Below are 14,625 nucleotides of genomic sequence, written 5' to 3' on the forward strand. Positions count from 1 at the left end.
GATTCCTATAGGCAGTCGGCTCTAATACCAACTTGTGACGCCCCCGATTTGACCGTACACTAATCATACATGCAAACGTGTACGATCAAGATCAGGGACTCACGGGAAGATATCAGAACACAACTCTACAAATAAAAATAAGTCATACAAGCATCATATTACAAGCCAGGGGCCTCGAGGGCTCGAATACAAGACCTCGATCATAGACGAGTCAGCGGAAGCAACAATATCTGAGTACAGACATAAGTTAAACAAGTTTGCCTTAAGAAGGCTAGCACAAACTGGGATACAGATCGAAAGAGGCGCAGGCCTCCTGCCTGGGATCCTCCTAAACTAATCCTGGTCGTCGTCAGCGGGCTGCATGTAGTAGTAGGCACCTCCCGAGTAGTAGTAGTCGTCGTCGACGGTGGCGTCTGGCTCCTGGGCTCCAATGTCTCGTCGCAGCAATCGAGTATAGGAAGGGGGAAAAGAGGGAGCAAAGCAACCGTGAGTACTCATCCAAAGTACTCGCAAGCAAGGAGCTACACTACATATGTATGCATTGGTATCAAATGAAAAAGGGGTTATCATATGTGGACCGAACTGCAGAATGCCGGAATAAGAGGGGGATAACTAGTCCTTTCGAAGACTACGCTTCTGGTAACCTCCATCTTGCAGCAGGAGAAGAGAGTAGATGGTAAGTTCACCAAGTAGCATCGCATAGCATAATCCTAACCGATGATCCTCCCCTCGTCGCCCTGTGAGAGAGCGATCACCGGTTGTATCTGGCACTTGGAAGGGTGTGTTTTATTAAGTACCCAGTTCTAGTTGTCATAAGGTCAAGGTACAACTCTGGGTCGTCCTTTTACCGAGGGACACGGCTATTTGAATAGATTAACTTCCCTGCAGGGGTGCACCACATAACCCAACACGCTCGATCCCATTTGGCTGGACACACTTTCCTGGGTCATGCCCGGCCTCGGAAGATCAACACGTCGCAGCCCTACCTAGGCACAACAGAGAGGTCAGCACGCCAGTCTAAATCCTATGGCGCAGGGGTCTGGGCACATCGCCCTTTGCACACCTGCACGTTGCGAACGCGGCCGAAAGCAGACCTAGCCTAGCAGGCGTTCTAGTCCAATTCGGCGTGCGTCGCTCAGTCGCTGACGTCACAAAGGCTTTGGTTGATACCACGACGTCGAGTGCCCATAATTGTCCCCGCGTAGATGGTTAGTGCGTATAGGCCAGTAGCCAGACTCAGATCAAATACCAAGATCTCGTTAAACGTGTTATCTTGAAATAACCGCGAACGCCGACCAGGGCCAGGCCCACCTCTCTCCTAGGTGGTCTCAACCTGCCCTGTCGCTTCGCCACAAAGATCCACTCAGAGGGCCGTCGGGAAAGTATGTCCTTCCAGCCCCCAATTCGTGAATCAACTACGGGTACTCCTCGAGCCAACCCGACTTTAGTCATCACATGTATCATGTATAAAGTATATAGTTAAACATGACTAATTAACTTAATTAATTCATTAGTTAATTAATTAATAACTAATTAATTTTATTAATTCATTTTTATTTTTTTATTTAAAATCGTTCTGGGGGTGGGCTCCGTTTGTCATTGGCCCTGGGGGCCAACCGGGGCAGGTGTGGTTTAACGAGCAGCGGGCGCGGCCGTAACGGGCGACGGGCGCCCGTAGCCTGCCTGGGGCGGGGCGTGGCGACCGCAGGGGTTGCCGCAGCGGGGCACGAGGGCCACGGTGGGCGGAGGCGGGGCGAGGGGAGCAGGGGCGGTGTGGTGGCCGTGGCTCGTGGAGAGGCGGCCGCGGGCGCGGGAAAAGGCGTGCAGCGGCAAGCAACGAGCGCTATGGGGGGAAGCAGGCGCAGTGGCGAGCCTGTGCGCGGGAGGCCCGACTGGCGAGTGCGGCAGCAGGAGGCGCGGGCGCGTGCGGCGAACAGGGGGGTGCGGGGCAGGCGACACAGCGGGGGCGGCGAGCAAAGGCAGCAGGACGGTGCGAGGCGGCAGCGGGCGAGGCGAGGAGCACGGGTCACGGCCACGACGACGCGGTGTGTGGGTGGGGAGGGAGCCGTGGCCGCACGACAGTAGGGCAGCACGGCCGTAGGCGTGTGCGGAGGCGCGACGGGTGAGGCGAGGATGCGGTGAGCGCGGCCAGCGCGCGTACGAGGCGGTGGTCCGAGGCGTGCGCCGGTGCAGTGAGCACGTTCGGGGCCCGGTCGGCAATTGTGCACGGCGACAGAGGGTTAGAGGAGGAGGGAAGGCGGAGGCCGATGGCCTCACTGGCGTTGCAGGGGCATAGGGCGGCGAGGCTTGGTGACGCGAGTCGGGGAGGAAGGCGGCGACGAGGTGGAGGCGATCCAGCGAGGTCCTCCGGCGGCGGAGTCGTTCCGGGCGGCGAGGGCGCAGTCGGGGATGGCGCCTGCGTCGGGATCGGGCGCGACCCCGATCTAGATTGGGACGAGGGGGAGAGAGACGTGGGGGGAGGAGTGGGGATCGTGCGGGAGCAGTGGGGGTGGACCGGGCTAGGGTTTCCATCGGTGGGGGTTATGGAGGGGGTTAGGTGGGCCGGCCCAGCTAGATGGCCAGCTGGGCTGAGGCCCAGCGTGGGGGGGGGGGGGGTCTTTCTTCCTTTTCTTTTTTTTGTTGTTTTGTTTTTGTTTAGACCTTTTCTTTTTATTTATTTTCTTTTCTGTTTTATTTCTAGTTTCTTTTAATCTTTAGTTTTTACAAAAATCACCACTAGTACCTAAAGTAGTATTTATAAACAAGTTGTTGTCACATCAATTCTTAACCCATAATAAAATATTTTTAATATTTTATAAAATCCAATAGGTATTTGTTTAATTGTTCTCACTACTGTTTTAATTAGTTTAGAGCCCTTAGATGTTTTATCAAGGTTTGGTTTCTCTATCGTATTTACACATGATTTATCGGACCCACCTTGAACATTTTGGTTTCATTGTTTGAAAACTTTTATTTTTTTGCCTTTAATTGAAATTCAATTTGAATCGGTTTTGAACTAACACGAGATTAGCGATAGTAATCAAAGTGGCGTGGCGTCATTAGCAGAGAATTACTGTAGCTTAATTATCCGGGCGTCACAATATGGCTAATTGGATCTGAGGTTTCATGAACTATTATTGTTGACATTACCCTTGAGGTAAAACGTTGGGAGGCAAAATATAAGCCCCTATCTTTCTCTGTGCCCCATTAAAACTCCATACCCATAAGTATTGCGTGAGTGTCAGCAATTGTGAAAGACTATATGATAGTTGAGTATGTGGACTTGCTGAAAAGCTCTTATATGTTGACTCTTTCCTATGTTATGATAAATTGCAATTGCTCCAATGACTGAGATTATAGTTTGTTAGTTTTCAATGAAGTTTACGATTCATACTTGAAATTGTGATTGAATTATTACTCTAGCATAAGAAATCATATGACAAGAATTATATAAGTTGTTGTTCTAAGAATGATCATGATGCCCTCATGTCCGTATTTTATTTTTATCGACACCTCTATCTCTAATCATGTGGACATATTTTTTGATTTCGGCTTTCGCTTGAGGACAAGCGAGGTCTAAGCTTGGGTGAGTTGATACGTCCATTTTGCATCATGCTTTTATATCGATATTTATTGCATTATGGGCTGTTATTACACATTATGTCACAATACTTATGCCTATTCTCTCTTATTTTACAAGGTTTACATAAAGAGGGAGAATGCCGGCAGGTGGGATTCTGGGCTGGAAAAGGAGAAATATTGGAGACCTATTCCGCACAGCTCCAAAAGTCCTGAAACTTCACGGAAGATGTTTTCAGAATATATAAAAAATACTGAGCGCAAGAAGTTCACCAGGGGGGCCACACCCTGCCCACGAGGGTGGGGGCGCGCCCTACCCCCTGGGTGCGCCCCCTACCTTGTGGGCCCCATGGTGGCCCTCTGATGGCCATCTTCTGCTATATGAAATCTTTCGATGAGGAAAAAATAATAAGCCATCTCCTCGGACGAAACTCCACCGCCACGAGGAGGAACCTTGGCGGAACCAATCTAGGGCTCCGGCGGAGCTGTTATGCCGGGGAAACTTCCCTCCGGGAGGGGGAAATCATCGCCACCGTCATCACCAACGCTCCTCTCATCGGGAGAGGGCAATCTCCATCAACATCTTCACCAGCACCATCTCCTCTCAAAACCCTAGTTCATCTCCTGTATCCAATTCCTGTCTCCAAGTCTGGGATTGGTACTAGTAGATTGCTAGTAGTGTTAATTACTCCTTGTAGTTGATGCTAGTTGGTTTATTTGGTGGAAGATCATATGTTCAGATCCTATATGCATATTAATACTCCTCTGATTATGAACATGATTATGCTTTGTGAGTAGTTACGTTTGTTCCTGAGGACATGGGAGAAGTCTTGCTATTAGTAGTCATGTGAATTTTGTATTCGTTCGATATTTTGATGAGATGTATGTTGTCTCTCCTCTAGTGGTGTTATGTGAACATCGACTACATAACACTTCACCATTATTTGGGCCTAGAGGAAAGCATTGGGAAGTAATAAGTAGATGATGGGTTGCTAGAGTGACAGAAGCTTAAACCCTAGTTTATGCGTTGCTTCGTAAGGGGCTGATTTGGATCCATATGTTTCATGCTATGGTTAGGTTTACCTTAATACTTTTGTTGTAGTTGCGGATGCTTGCAATAGAGGTTAATCATAAGTGGGATGCTTGTCCAAGTAAGGGCAGTACCCAAGCACCGGTCCACCCACATACCAAATTATCAAAGTACAGAACGTGAATCATATGAACGTGATGAAAACTAGCTTGACGATATTCCCATGTGTCCTCGGGAGCGCTTTTCTCTATATAAGAGTTTGTCCAGGCTTGTCCTTTGCTACAAAAAGGATTGGGCCACCTTGCTGCACTTTATTTACTTTTGTTACTTGTTGCTCGTTACAAATTATCCTATCACAAAACTATCTGTTATCACTTATTTCAGTACTTGCAGAGAATACCTTGCTGGAAACCGCTTATCATTTCATTCTGCTCCTCGTTGGGTTCGACACTCTTACTTATCGAAAGGGCTATGATAGATCCCCTATACTTGTGGGTAACCACATAGCTTCCCCAAGCTTGAGACTAACATTAATTGCAGCAAATATATTCTCAAAAACATCATCTTCATCAAACATAGCATCCCCAAGCTTGGGCCTTTTCATATCATAAGCATAATCACTTTCATCATTAATAGTATGGATAGCACCAATAGTATAGCAATTATCATATTCTTCCAAGCAAGTGCCAAAAAGATTTTCAAAATCATAAGAAGTATCATTATCTTCCCAATCATAATCATCACAACAAGCAATAGGCATAACGAGATCATCATCAAGTGCATCATCTTCCACAATTATATTTACATGAGGCACAACAGTAATAGGAGCAGTATTATTTGGGAGAGATATCTTTTTACCTCTTTTCCTTTTTATTATCTTCTTCTTCAGCACATCATGCGTGGGTTCAATCCTCTTTTTGGAGCTCCTTATTAATGAGATTGGTTGAATAGAAGGCTCCTCCTCGTTACCTGATTCATCATGAGAAATAATAGGATGATATTGGGAAATCTCTTCCCTTTCATTAGTATTCTCTTCATCCTCTATTTGTTTTCTTTTCTTTATGTAATTGGCAATATAAGGATTTTCAATACAATTCACCGTATAATACATATAAATTTCCTCTAGATCAAAGCCAAGAAGTTTATAACGGGCAAATTCTGGAAGATGCTTAGTTATACGTTTCATTTCTTCGTAACCCATAAGCAAACTGAGTTCATTATAATGTGCAAGGGAAATCAAGTCATCACAATTTTTGGACACGATTAGATCATGAAACAATTTGCATCGGATAGCTAAATGACCCTGTTCATTGCAAAGTCCACAAGTATGGCCAGGAAAATTTAAATTTTCAGCACAATCATCTAGCCTTTCTTGCAACAATTTAGTTTCTAAGTACTTATGCCTCTTACAATATCTATCTTCCCTATTTGGTGTGTACTTAGAAACCCAATGCACTCCACAAAAATTGACATGTTTATAGGAGACATTTTCATCATAACTAGTGCAATCATCATTAGTACCATGGATATTCAAGGAGTTCATACTAACAACATTGCAATCATGCTCATCATTCAAATATTTAGTGCCAAACATTTTAATGCATTCTTCTTCTAACACTTTGGCACAATTTCCCTTTCCATCATACTCACGAAAGATATTAAAAAATGAAGCGTATGAGGTAAACTCAATTCCATTTTTTGTAATTTTCTTTTATAAACTAAACTAGTGATAAAACAAGAAACTAAAAGACTCGATTGCAAGATCTAAAGATATACCTTCAAGCGCTAACCTCCCCGGCAACGGCGCCAGAAAAGAGCTTAGTTGACGAGGTGTTGGTGCTGCCGCTTTCCTCGCCTCCCCGGCAACGGCGCCAGAAAAGAGCTTGATGTCTACTACACAACCTTCTTCTTGTAGACGTTGTTGGGCCTCCAAGTGCAGAGGTTTGTAGGACAGTAGCAAATTTCCCTCAAGTGGATGACCTAAGGTTTATCAATCCGTAGGAGGCGTAGGATGAAGATGGTCTCTCTCAAGCAACCCTGCAACCAAATAACAAAGAGTCTCTTGTGTCCCCAACACACCCAATGCAATGGTAAATTGTATAGGTGCATTAGTTCGGCGAAGAGATGGTGATACAAGTGCAATATGGATGATAGATATAGGTTTTTGTCATCTGAAAATATAAAAACAGCAAGGTAACTAATGATAAAAGTGAGCACAGACGGTATTGCAATGCTAGGAAATAAGGCCTAGGGTTCATACTTTCACTAGTGCAAGTTCTCTCAACAATAATAACATAATTGGATCACATAACTATCCCTCAACATGCAACAAAGAGTCACTCCAAAGTCACTAATAGCGGAGAACAAACGAAGAGATTATGGTAGGGTACGAAACCACCTCAAAGTTATTCTTTCCAATCAATCTGTTGGGCTATTCCTATAAGTGTCACAAAAAGCCCTAGAGTTCGTACTAGAATAACACCTTAAGACACAGATCAACCAAAACCCTAATGTCACCTAGATACTCCAATGCCACCTCAAGTATCCGTGGGTATGATTATACGATATGCATCACACAATCTCAGATTCATCTATTCAACCAACACATAGAACCTCAAAGAGTGCCCAAAAGTTTCTATCGGAGAGTCAAGACGAAAACATGTGCCAACCCCTATGCATAAGTTCATGGGCGGAACCCGCAAGTTGGTCACCAAAACATACATCAAGTGAATCACGTGATATCCCATTGTCACCACAGATACGCACGGCAAGACATACATCAAGTGTTCTCAAATCATTAAAGACTCAATCCGATAAGATTACTTCAAGGGGAAAACTCAATCCATTACAAGAGAGTAGAGGGGGAGAAGAAACATAAGATCCAACTATAATAGCAAAGCTCGCGATACATCAAGATCGTATCACCTCAAGAACACGGGAGAGAGAGAGAGAGAGATCAAACACATAGCTACTGGTACATACCCTCAGTACCGAGGGAGAACTACTCCCTCCTCGTCATGGAGAGCACCGGGATGATGAAGATGGCCACCGGAGAGGGATTTCCCCTCCGGCAGGGTGCTAGAACGGGTCTAGATTGGTTTTCGGTGGCTACGGAGGCTTCTGGCGGCGGAACTCCCGATCTATTGTGCTCCCCGATTGTTTTAGGGTATATGGATATATATAGGCGGAAGCAATACGTCAGGGGAGCCACGAGGGGCCCACGAGGGTGGAGGGCGCGCCTTAGGGTGGCGGGCGCGCCCCCCTACCTCGTGGCTCCCTCGTTTCTTTTCTGACGTGCACTCCAAGTCTATCAGGTTGCTTTCCTTCCAAAATAACTTCTCCAGAAGGTTTCATTCCGTTTCGACTCCGTTTGATATTCCTTTTCTTCGAAACACTGAAACAAGGGAAAAAACAGGAACTGGCACTGGGCTCTGGGTCAATAGGTTAGTCCCAAAAATAATATAAAAGTGGATAATAAAGCCCAATAATGTCCAAAACAGAAGATAATATAGCATGGAGCAATCAAAAATTATAGATATGTTGGAGACGTATCAACCTCATCTTTAGTATTTAACAGATATACATAGCAATATCTAGTGGAATGATCTATCAAAGTCATGAAGTATTTCTTTCCACCTTTAGTCAACACACCATTCATCTCACAAAGATCAGAATGTATGAGTTCTAATGGTATCAAGTGTTTCTACTCCGTAGCCTTGTGAGGCTTGCGAGGTTACTTAGCTTGCACACATGAAAGGCACTTAGAAGCTTTGGCTAAAGTGAACTTCGGTATTAAATTCAACTTGGCTAGCCGCATCATAACACCAAGACTAATATGATGAAGACGTGAATGCCGAACTTCAGATTCATTAACACTTGGATGAATATGGTTCACGACTTTATTACAAAAATCTGTGAGGGAAAGATGGAACATCCTTCCTCTCTCATAACCTTTTCCAAAAAAGTCCATATTTAGTAACAACTAATTTATTAGACTCGAAGACCAACTTAAACCCTTCTCTACATAGAAGGGAGCCACTAATGAGGTTCTTCTTGATGGCGGGGACATGTGGCACGTTCTATAGCTGCACGATCCTTCCCGGTGTAAACTTCAGATCGGTCGTGCCAACACCATGAACAGAAGCACTCGCGCCATTCCCCATCAATACGGACCCGTGGCCTATGACCTAGTAAAAAGAAAACAATGAAATGTCAGCACACACATGAACACCTGCACTTGTGTCCACCCACTAATCGGTGGGCTGAAACACTGGAAAAAACAGTAAATAAATTACCTTACCTAGATGCACCATTCTCATTTTTTTCCACAATCATGTTGACGGACTTGGAGTCCTGTCGTGCCTTCTTGTACATGTTTGGGCACATGTTGGCCCAATGTTCATCCGGACCACAAGTGAAGCAGCCATCTCCCTTCTTGTTCTTCTTGAAGGTCTTCTTACCCTTCTTCTTAAAGTCGATATTCTGTTGGACACCAGTTTTTCCCTTGGGCTTGTGGGAGTTGAAGTTCCTCTGGTGCACCATGTTGGCGACAGAAGTTCCTTCGGCCCCTTTTTCGTGCGAGTCCTTGGCCCTCGAATTTTGCTCAACACTCAGATGGCCGATGGCATCCTCTACTGAGAATTCACACCTCTGATATTTCAGAGTGGTAGAAAAGTTTCTCTACGAATTAGGGAGCTTAGCGATTATACATCCTGCGATAAACTTGCCCGGTAAATCACACTTCAGAAGCTCAAGCTCCTTAGCGATGCATATTATCTCATTAGCATGATCCATACAGGACAGTTCTCGGCCATCTTGTAATCATGGAGCTGCTCTATAACATACATATAGCTCCCAGCATCGGTGGCCCCGAATGTTGATTCGAGCGCCTCCCACAAGTCCTTTGGCAACATGCACATGTAAATATCTGTCGACCAACTTATCACCGATCAAGCCAAGAACTGCTCCGAGAAATATGACGGTGGCTTCCTTGAACGCCTTCTCCTATTCAAGAGAAATCGTTCCCGTGGAAGGGACGCCGACGACCCAGAATACGTTCATAGCCGTGAGCTATAAGGTGGTCTTTGTCTGTCAACACTTAAAATATGTACCGGTAAACTTATCCGGTTTCAGTGCTGCGGCAAAACCACTAGCCAAAAAATGCCTACATAAATTAGGTTTCCGGATTGTTGAGTAAATAGGTAGTTTTTTGATTAATTTATTCCAAGAATAAATCACTAGCATGGCATTGACAGAGGCAAACACATACATCAACAGGAGCAGAAGCCACGGAGGCGGCGCGGCGGCACGTTCGGCGTCGATGGACATGATGATGATGAGGGCGACGCAGACATAGAGGAATTAGACTAACAGAGGCGAGCAGTCGCGTAGTCGCTTCCCAAAAACCAAATCGCCCCTCTCCCGTACAGGATCCGGGGAGGCCGGGCGCGTCGTGACGAGGCGAGCGGCGGAGGAGGAGTGCGTGAGTGCCTCTTGTATTCTCAAGCTCCAATAGCATGTGCAAGAGAATCCCTTATAAAAAGGTTCAACTCCTTTTTCACTAGCGGGGTGGGACTAAACTTCCCATTACACCTAGTGTCATATTAACCCACATGGGCCCATAGATATTTTTTGAAATTGTTAGATGGGCCTAAAGTCCATCCTAATATTTCAATAGGAAGAAAACGGGCTCATTGGTTGCTCGCATATACTGTCCGACCTGCATGGCACGAACTTTAAAGCACCTCCGGGCAAGACCCAACAGCTATGCTTGAATCAACAATTTCTGAAGAGTCAAGGCCGAGCGATGCACAGCAAGCGCACATGCGTGGGCCCCTTGCACGAGAGGAGGCTGGAGGGATGCAAGGTGTGTATGTGCTTCTTCTTCTACCTCCCCTCCCCCAAGCTACTCCCTAATCTCCTTTTTCGTTCTCCCCTCTAATCAACACAATGGTGCTTCAATTCAAGACAAACTCTACATGAAAAAGATACACATCAATGTTACGGTTCTATTAATACGATCCGTTGGTAGTTTTATTGGCCGTAAATGCTCAATTTTGTGTTCACATTTGAAACTATTTTGGATGAATTTTATCAGATTCGTCGCGGTCGCGCACAGGAACGGCTTGGTTGAGCTAGGCTGCACGGGACCGCCCTAACAGTCCTTTACTCCGTGTTGTACGTTTGTCTTGTCTAAACTCAGAAAGAAATCATTGCCACTTTAGAAGTGCTTAAATTACTCCAGGAGTACATTCACACAAAGAAGTTTTTGATATTGCCTGGGGTACTTTTAAATTCCAGTAAATCAGTCAATTACAACATATTTACACAAAGAAGTTGCTCCAGGAGTAGAGGAAATTCACCTGTTTAAATTCAGTCAATTACAGTATATTTACATTATTGTTTTTCATGCATGTCTGCTGATGTGCAGGAAATTCACCTGTGCGGCGACGGTGAGGAAGGAGCAGCACCGGCGTCCCTGGCAGTGCATGGCGAGCAGCAGCAAAGAGAAGGGAAGCAGCAGTTCAGGGAAGAAGCAGACAAACTCCAGCAGCAGCAACAGTAGGGGATGGACGCACTACTGGCCTGGCCGTGGCCGAGGAGGTGGAGGGCGGAGGGAGAGGTGGAAGCGGGGCTGGAGGGAGGAGACGACTCCGGGAATGGCGGAATTCAAACCAAACCAGGAGAAGAATCGAATCGATCTAACGCTGATGCATGTAGCTAGGGCTTGGATCTAACACTGATGCATGTAGCTAGGGCTCTCCTCCGCTGGCGACCTTTTGGTCGTCGGTGGTGAGGGGGGGTCGTCAGATCCCATGCGTGTGGATCATTTTAGCTTTAGGTTTTAGGGCCCAAGAAGCTTAGGGTTTTGGATTGTTCGACATCTTGGCTTTGACGGCGGCAACGGTGATGCTGAATAAAGAAGCTTCGGATTCTTCTCCGGCGAGGCGATCGTCTCTATTATCGGTGAAGGATCTGGGAAACCAGTCTGTTCAAGCAGAGATGTCGTGGCGGCGTCGACATTCTTGTGGTGGACATGTGTTCTCGGGCTCCGCCATTGCGACGGTGTCTGCTCCAATGTCGGCGCGGAGCTTGGGAAGTAGTCAAGAAGTAGATGCAGATTGTGGTCTGCATCGACGACATTTGGAAGATGGGACGTGCGCTAGGCTCGTGGTTCGTGGATGGAGGTATGGTTTCCTCCTCCAACGTCTTAGTCATGTAGGGTGTCGGATCTGGAGTTCGATGGCGTGTCCAGGGTGTTGCCCCAGTATGATTCGTTCAACGATAAGGGCTTCGTCTTTGGCGAGCCACCTTGGAGGTCTGCAAAGCTGCATATCAACGATGGAGCCGCGTCGAGCTCGGGTAAAAAGGTGATCCGTCATTTTTCTTTCGCTGGCTGCTATGGTGATGCCGGAGGCAGGTGACAATCGTTGGTATCAAGCTTAGAGACGTTCTGCTGTCTTTCCAGTGTTTTCATGTCGATCTTTATGTGATTTGTACTTTAATCTTTGTGATATGAATAAAACACATATTATCATGCAAAAGAAAAGATGGAGGTGGTATTTGTATTTTACAGGGGTATGGCCGTGTGAAACGTCAATCCTATCGGGGCCTTATTTGTCAATTTGCAGGCTGGCGGACATGATACTCTCTTAGGTCCTTTTTAGTCTACATATAAGCTTTGTCCAAAATTAGAGCATCTTTACTTTAACTAAATTTATAGGAAAAAAAGTATCAACACTCACATTGCCAAATTAATATTGTTTGATTCATTATAAAATGTAGTTTCATAGTATATATTTGGTCTTGTAGATGTTGATGTTTTTAATATAAATTTAGTCAAACTTTGAAAAGTTTGATTTGACAAAAATCTAATAAGTGGAGTAAAAATATAGTACGTTATTAGACATGCACGCATGGCCTTCATGCACTAGAGGCCGATTTTCGTGTTCTGACCCTTTTGCTAAAGTTTATTCAGATCTGGCCCCATCTGAAAGTATTTCAGAATCTAACCCTTTTGCTACCACCAGGGTCGATGACAATAGGATATAATCGCCTACCGTCAAGGACCCTGGAGGTAGGCAATTTATCCACATCGGCACGGTGCTGCCCTACTGCTAAACAGGCTGATGGTAGCATATGTAGCCCTGCCGCTGATGCGCCTGGCGATAGGTGAATACACACACTGTATTTGATATTTAGATTCTTTTTTGCGGTAGAGCATACACCCCTACCACCAAGAGCCTTAGCGATAGACTGTTACACCCTATCACCATCGTGAGATAGAAAAAGGGTTAGATCTCAAAATACTTTCGGATGAAGTCAGATCCGACTAAACTTTCGCAAAAAAAAAACCAAAATACCAAAATCAACCTACAAAAACATTCTTACTTTCCTCCATGCACGAGGCCAAACGGCGGGTCAACTACGTACAAGATAAAGTCACAAAACCGTCGTTGGTTGCTATCTCCCATGATGCAAGCTAGTCTTATGTCATGTCTATATAATTTATTTCAAAAAAAAACTTTTAATTTATTCATCAAACATCATAGCAATACAAAGAACATAAGTACCAACATAACTTATATTCATGCCCGTAGAACATCTAGCCACGATTATAAGGACCGGAGCGAGTCTGACAGCACATCGTCGTAATCGTCTCATTTTAACCACAACCTGGCAAACCGTGTTGTAGTGGACAGTCAGAAAGTCATCGTGTTAAGACCCCAAAGAATCAATATACCAGAACAACAACCATCTCTGATAAAGAAGTGTGCAACATTTACATACACATTATGTACTTCATACCGATTTGTATGCACCAGCTGCTCTCTATTATAAAGTAAAGACGTTTTTCATACTACTTACATTTTTTATGCTTCACTTCACATTAGATACTAGTACTCAAGTACTTCCTCCATCCGGAAATACTTGTCATCAAAATGAATAAAAGGGGATGTATCTAGATGTATATTAGTTTTAGATACATCCCTTCTTATCCATTTTGATGACAAATATTTTCAGACGAAGGGAGTAAGTTACATATACTCTATACTTTATACTCCAATCATGAGTTTTTTTTACATACTACCATATTACGTTGACATACTCCTCCTCTTCATACTCCAAACATCAATGGACTATGGAGGGAGGGTAGATACTCACGTACGACATGTTCCCCCAGTTAAGGAGGGTGCGTACTCCTGTAGTACATACTTCATATATACTTGCCACACTCTAATTAACTATGGAGTATATGTTCTGCTTTTTTATAGAGTACACAATATCTACGGCATCACCGCGCTACCACCACCAGGGCCGCCGCCCCGCTTCATCTCATCGTAGTGGCGTGTTCACGGCGGAGGACCCCGGTGGCTATTGTAGTGTTAGGGGAGGTGTTGCTGCGTTCAGCATCTTTGTATCCTACCTTGGATGTGTGCATGTGTTATGGTGGCGTGCATTTGTACCGAGTTGCTGTGGATCGTGCTCTATATATAAAGCGGGGGCGGAAGCCTTTTTCGGTAAATATAGACTTTTCATGTGGGACGGAGGGGGCCCGAGGGTGCGGCCAACTCTGGTGGCGGTGTGCCGCCCGAGCTCTAAGCTCCGAACATCAACTCAACGATGGTCGGGCCAGCTTGATTGGAGGTCGTCTAGCCGCTAATTGACCTCGACGGCCGATAGTGGTGAGGTGACAACCATCTTAGGCGGTAGTGGGGGCGGGGCAACGACCGAAATTGACGGCAATGTCTTTCGAGCTTCCACGGCGGCGGTGGGGGGCGCAGGAGTGGTGACTTCGGCGAGAATCGGACAAAATCACGGGGCGTGGAGGTTTCAGCGTGGGCTCACACCACAACATTTTGGTTAGGTGATGCAAATTTGCATCATTTGTGGGGCTAAAAATTAATTACCATCTGCACATACATCACATGTTGGAGTAGCAATCTTAGCCCAAAGTGCTCTGAACACGACTGTTTTTTTTTCTTTAGGCACAACGGCATTGTTTCGTCTTCAAT

Source organism: Triticum aestivum, chromosome 1A, assembly GCF_018294505.1.
Source record: "Triticum aestivum cultivar Chinese Spring chromosome 1A, IWGSC CS RefSeq v2.1, whole genome shotgun sequence".
In the NCBI taxonomy this organism is placed as follows: domain Eukaryota; kingdom Viridiplantae; phylum Streptophyta; class Magnoliopsida; order Poales; family Poaceae; genus Triticum; species Triticum aestivum.